The following is a 7,230-nucleotide window of genomic DNA, read 5'->3' as shown; positions in this document are numbered from 1 at the left end:
CCTACTACCTTCATGATCTCTGTGACCTTCCCGTCACAACAACAAAAAAGCTCTGTACCTTAGTAACCTCCTCCAGCTGTTAGACTCCTCCTTGTCTCTGGGCACAAAGCAGAGTGACCCTGCTTCTCTCATAAATTAGTTTCTGCATTTCTAATGATGACTATGAACTCTTCCTGTCTCTAAAATGCACTCAGTCTCTGTAAACTCTGCTGGTCCCGATTGATGTAATTTCCTTCGGTAACTACAAACGTTTATAGCTTTCGTCTCTTCCAGACGCGACCACACAGTTTATTTTTATAACCTCTATGAGTGATAGAGTCGTAGAGATGTACAGCACAGAAACAGACCCTACGGTCCAACCCGTCCATGCCGACCAGATATCCCAACCCAATCTCGTCCCACCTGCCAGCACCCGGCCCATATTCCTCCAAACCCTTCCCATTCATACACCCATCCAAATGCTTCTTAAATGTTGCAATTGTACCATCCTCCACCACATCCTCTGGCAGCTCGTTCCATACACGTACCACCCTCTGCGTGAAAAAGTTGCTCCTTAGGTCTCTTTTATATCTTTCCCCTCTCACCCTAAACCTATGCCCTCTAGTTCTGGACTCCCTGACACAAGAGAAAAGACTTTGTCTATTTATCCTATCCTATCCATGCCCCTCATAATTTTGTAAACCTTTGTAAGGTCACCCCTCAGCCTCCGATGCTCCAGGGAAAACCACCCCAGCCTGTTCAGCCTCTCCCTGTAGCTCAAAACCTCCAACCCTGGCAACATCCTTGTAAATCTTTTCTGAACCCTTTCAAGTTTTACAACATCTTTCCGATAGGAAGGAGACCAGAATTGCATACAATATTCCAACAGTGGCCAAACCAATGTACTGTACAGCCACAACATGACCTCCCATCTCCTGTACTTAATACTCCTACCAATAAAGGAAAGCATACCAAATGCCGCCTTCACTATCCTATCTACCTGCGACTCTACTTTCAAGGAGCTATGGACTTGCACTCCAAGGTCTCTTTGGTCAGCTATACTCCCTAGGACCTTACCATTACGTGGTAAAGTCCTGCTAAGACTTGCTTTCCCAAAATGCCGCACATCGCATTTATCTCAAATAAACTCCATCTGCCAGTTAGCACATTGGCCCATCTGGTCCAGATCTTGTTGTCACCCTCTTCACTGTCCACTACACCTCCAATTTTGGTGTCATCTGTAAACTTACTAACTGTACCTCTTATGCTCGCATCCAAATCATTAATGTAAATGAAAAAAGTAGAGGGCCCAGCACTGATTCTTGTGGCATTCCACTGGTCACAGGCCTCCAGTCTGAAAAACAACCCTCCACCACCACGCTCTGTCTTCTACCTTTGAGCCAGTTCTGTATCCAAATGGCTACTTTTCCCTGTATTCCATGAGTTCTAACCTTGCTAATCAGCCTCCCATGGGGAACCTTGTCGAATGCCTCACTGAAGTCCATATAGATCACATCTATCATCTGCTCTCCTCAATATTCTTTGTTACTTCTTCAAAAAACTCAATCAAGTTTATGAGACATGATTTCCCACGCACAAAGCCATGTCGACTATCCCTAATCAGTCCTTGCCTTTCCAAATACATGTGCATTTTGACCCTCAGGATTCCCTCCAACAACTTGCCCACCACTGAGTTCAGGCTCACTGGTCTATAGTTCCCTGGCTTGACCTTACCACCCTTCTTAAACAGTGGCACCACGTTTGCCAACCTCCAGTCTTCTGGCACCTCACCTGTGATTATTGATGATACAAATATCTCAGCAAGAGGCCCAGTAATCAGTTCTCTAGCTTCCTACAGAGTTCTCGGCTACACCTGATCAGTTCCTGGGGGTTTATTCACCTTTTACCATTTCAAGACATCCAGCACTTCCTTCTCTGTATATCTGGATGTTTTGCAAGATGTCACCATCGATTTCCCTACAGTCTATATCTTCCATATGCATTTCCACAGTAAATACTGATGCAAAATATTCATTTAGTATATCCCCCATTTTCTGCGGCTCCACACAAAGGCCGCCTTACTGATCTTTGTGGGGCCCTATTCTCTCCCTAGTTACCCTTTTATCCTTAATGTATTTGTAAAATCCCTTTGCATTCTTCTTAATTCTATTTGTCAGACCTATCTCATGTCCACGTTTTGCCCTCCTGATTTCCCTCTTAAGTATATTCCTACTTCCTTTATACTCTTCTAAGGATTCACTCGATCTATCCTGTCTATACCTGACATATGCTTCCTGCTTTTTCTGAACCAAACAATCAATTTCTTTAGTCATCCAGAATTCCCAATATTTACCAGCCTTCCCTTTCATCCTGACAGGAATATACGTTCTCTGGATTCTCATTATCTCATTTCTGAAGGCTTCTCATTTTTCAGCTGTCCCTTTCGCTGCGAACATCTGCCTCCAATCAGCTTTCAAAAGACCTTGCCTAATACCGTCAAAATTGGCCTTTCTCCAATTTAGAACATCAACTTTTAGATCTGGTCTATCCTTTTCCATCATGATTTTAAAACAAATAGAATTATGGTCGCTGTCCCCAAAGTGCTCCCCCACTGACACCTCAGTCACCTGCCCTGCCTTATTTCCCAAGAGTAGGTCAAGTTTTGCACCTTCTCTAGTCGGTGCATCCACAAACTGAATCAGAAAATTGTTTTGTACACACTTAAGAAATTCCTCTTCATCTAAACCTTTAACACTATGGCAGTCCCAGTCGATGTTTGGAAAGTGAAATACCCCAACCGTACCTACCCTATTATTCTTACAGATAGCTGAGATCTCCTTACAATTTTGTTTGACAATTTCCTTTTGACTTTTGGGGGGTCTGTAATCCAATCCTAATAAACTGATCATCCCTTTCTTATTTCTCAGTTCCACCCAAATAACTTCCCTGGTTGTATTTCTGGGAATATCCTTCCTCAACACAGCTGTAATGCTATCCCTTATCAAAAATGCCACTCCCCTCCTCTCTTGCCTCCCTTTCTATCCTTCCTGTAGCATTTGTAACGTGGAACATTAAACTGCCAGTTCTGCCCATCCCTGAGCCATGTTTTTGTAATTGCTATGAGATCCCAGTCCCATGTGCCAAACCATGCCCTGAGTTAATCTGCCTTCCCTGTTAGGCTCCTTGCATTGAAATAAATGCAGCTTGATTTATTAGTCCTACCTTGTCCCTACCTGTCCTGAATGTTTGACTCACTTCTGTTCTCAGCTGTACCCGTCTCAGATCAAACTCCCAAATCCTCCCTGTGATTGTTATCACGTCCCATCCCTGCATTCCTCCAAATCCCTGTAAAGTCCTCCCATTCCTAAAACCCGCCCTGTATATGTCACCTGTCCCAGCTTCCACAACCCTCCCTATCTCTGTAAGACACCCCCCCCCACCCACCCCCGTCCCAGTTACTGCAGCCCGCTGTATCACTAAATGCCAGTAGTCACTATAATATCAGAGTAAGGTGTGAAAGCAGGAATACTGTACTGGGTTAAATGATCAGTCGTGATCATATTGAATGGTGGGACCCACTCTGGTCAAATGGCCGATACCTGGTCTTCTTTCCTGTGCTTCTCTATAAACTTACTATCTATATAACCTCCTTCAGTCCCCACAGCCCTCCCTATCTCCATAAACTCCTTCAGTCCCCACGACTCTTCCTATCTATGTAACCTGAATCATTCCCCACAAACCTCTCTAACTCCATAACCTCCAAAAGGCCCCACGACCCTCCCTATCTCCATAATCTTATCCTGACCCAACGACCCTCCCGTTCAGAGTAACCTCCTTCAATCCCCATGATCCTCCTGATCTGTGCAACCTCCTTCAGGCCCAACAGCCCTGCAGATCTCTTTGGCCCCTTTCAGGCCCCACAGCACTCCCTATCTCCATAATGTCCTTCAGTCCCCACGACCCTCCTATTTCCAAAACATCTATTACCTGTTGAACTTGTAAGCTACCTTTGTCAGATTGATAAACATGAACTCCCATAACCCTTTCTGCTGCCAGTCTGAAACCAAATCGTGTTAACCTGACAGTAGGTCGTGAGCTGAAATATGTTTGAAAGTATATCTCAGTGAACAATAACTGGACCCTTAGAAACACTTTTAATAAAAAGAGAATGTGTTTTTTAACCTGTTGGATTTTATTTTTATTGGTGTGAATATAAATGGCAGAATAGATACGGGTGTAGGAGCGGCTGTACCGAGGATATGGTTTATTTGAATTTTCAGAAACCTTTACACAAGTTTCACTAAAGGCTAAAGAGTAACTTGGTAGAGAATAGGGCACCTTAACTGTCAGGAGGTGCGTGATATATTAGACAAAATAGTGTTGTTAGCATTTACTGTGGAGAAAGACAGGGAAGCTCGGGAACTTGGGGAAATAAATAGTGATGTCTAGAAAAAGATCCTCAACAGAGAAGAAAAAGTGCTGGAATCTTAAAACAAATAAAGGTAGATCAATCCTCAGTAGCTCATTAGGTCTATCCTTGAATATTCATGGGAAGTTAGGGAAGAGATTGCAGTGACCCCAACAGAGATATTTATATTATCAACAGACACAATGAGTTACCAGAAGACTGGAGGGTGGCTAATGCTGTACCATCACTTAAGGTCTGCAGGGAAAAGCTAGGAAATCATAACCCAGTGAGCCAATGCTGGGTAAGTTGTTGGAGGAGATTCTGAGAGAAAGGAGCTACATATATTTGGAAAGGCAAGGGCTGATTAGAGATAGTCAGCATGGCTTTCTGAGTGGGAAACCGTGTTTCACAAACCGGATTGACTCTTTGATGAGTTGACCAAGCAATAGATGAAGGCAGAGCAGTCAGCGTTGTCTACATGAACTTCAGCAAAGCATTTGACAAGGTTCCAAGGGATGTCGAACATCAAGAGGAAGAAGGAAGCTAACTTAAGTTTGAGGAACCAAGGATCAGAAGCTCTAGAGAGTTATATGGGGCAGCACGTTGGCTCAATGGTTAGCACTGCTGCCTCACAGCACTCGGGATGCGATTTCAATTCCAGCCCCATGCAACTGTCTGTGTGGAGTTTGCACATTCTCCCCATGTCTGCGTGAGTTTCCGACAGGTGCGCCGGTTTCCACCCACAGCCCAAAGATGGGCAGGTTAGGTGAATCAGCCATGCGTTGTTCAAGAAAGGGAATAGAGGTAATCCTGGGAATCACAGACCTGTCAGTCTTCTGTCTGTGATGTGCAGATTATTGGAGATGACTCTGAGATACAGGATTTATGATTCCTTGGAAAACCATAGTTTGATTAGAGGAAGTCATCATGATTTTGTAAGGGACAGGTCATGCCTCACAAATCTTATTGAATCCTTTGAGAATGTGACAAAACACATTTATGGCTCATTGAGAAAGTAGAGAGCATGGGATACAGGGAAACCTGCCTGTCTGGATACAGAATTCCTGGCCCATAGAAGACAGAGGGTGATGACAGATGGAAAGCATTCAGCCTGGAACTCAGTGACCAGTGGTTTTCTGCAGGGAGAGGTCAAAAACTCTCTGCTCTTTGTGATTTCATGTACGACTTGGATGTGTGAGTGGAAGAGTGGGTAAGAAAGTTTGATAATGATTTGATAATGACACGAAGGTTGGTGGAGTGGTGAATAGTGTGGATGTCTGCTTGAGGTTGCAATGAGACATTGACAGGATGTAGAGCTGGGCTGAGAAGTGGCAGATGAAGTCAAATCGGGAAAAGTGTGAAGTGATGCATTCTGGAAGGTGAGACTTGAATGCAGAATACAGGGGTAAAGGCAGAATACTGAATAGTGTGGAGGAACAGATGGATCTTGGATTTCATGACCAGAGATCCATCAAATTTGCCACCAAGCTGATAGTGTTGTTAAGAAAGAATATGTTGTATTGGCTTTCATTAGCTGGGGGGATTGAGTTTTAAAGCCATGAGGTTATGCTGCAGCTCTATACAGCCCTGTTTCGATCCCAATTAGAATATTGTGTTCAGTTTTGATCCCTTCATTACAGGAAGGATGTGGAAGCTTTAGAGAGGGTAAAGAGGAGATTTACCAGGATTCTGCCTGGACTGGAGAGCATGTCTGATGAAGAAAGGTTGAGGGAGCTAAGGCTTTTCTCATTGGAGTGAAGAAGAGTGTGGTATGACTTGGTAGAGGTGAACAAGATGGTGTGAGGCAAAGATAGAGTGAGCAGTGAGAGACCTCTTTATCCCATGGCATACATGGTACAAGGGGGCATAATTGTAAGGTGATTGGAGGATGGGTAAGGGGAGATCTCAGATGGAGGTTCTTTACACAGAGAGTGGTGGGTGGGTGGAACGGGACACTTTAACAGACTCCTGGATAGGCAAAATGAAGGTTATCTAAATTAGTTTGAACTTACAGTCGTGTAAAAGTTGGGCATGGCACCATGGCCGATGGGTCTTGTGCTGTACTGTTCTGTGTTCTACGTTCTGTATGGTAAACTGGGTAATAAGCTCAGATCAATGTAAAAGGATATGGCATTCAGGAGGAGCTAGTCAACTGGATACAAAATTGGGCTTGATGGTAGGAGACAGAGGGTGGTGGGAGACATGTTGGCTTTCTGACTGGAGACTTGTGACCAGCGGTGGAGTGGGTCCACTGTTGTTTGTCATTTGGATAAATAGTTTGGATGGGAACATTGGTTTTGTGTTAAGTGAGTTTTTTGAGTGACACTGGAATTGGTGGGAAAGTGGACAGTGAAGAAAGTTATCTATGATACAACAGGATGTACAGTACTGCTGGGATAGTGGGCTGAAGAATAGCAGATGGAGTTTAATTAGATAAATGTGAAGTGTTCCATTTTGGTGAAACAAACCAGGGTGGGACTTGTACAGTTAATGTTCGGGCCCTGGGTAGTCTTGTCAGTCAGAGACCCAGGGATGCAGGTAGACAGTTCTTTGTAAGTGGTGTCACAGGTAGATAGGCTGTTGAAGCAGACGTTTGGGATGGTTATCTTCTTTGGGCAGAGCATTGAAAGTAGAAGTTGGGATGTCACGTTGTGGCTGTACAGGACATTAATGAGGCCACCATAAAAGCATTGTTGACCAGTAGGAAGTACTCATCTGGTTCACTTACGTCCTTTAGAGAAGACCATCTGACATTCTAACCTGGTCTGACCTGCACATCAGACCAGACCCACAGCAATATGGCTGACTCTGTGCTATACTCTGGGAAATTAGCAGTGGGGCAA

Source organism: Chiloscyllium punctatum, chromosome 12 (assembly GCF_047496795.1).
Source record: "Chiloscyllium punctatum isolate Juve2018m chromosome 12, sChiPun1.3, whole genome shotgun sequence".
NCBI lineage: Eukaryota > Metazoa > Chordata > Chondrichthyes > Orectolobiformes > Hemiscylliidae > Chiloscyllium > Chiloscyllium punctatum.
The sequence above is the reverse complement of the archived record's forward strand: the minus strand, read 5'-3'. Positions refer to the sequence as shown.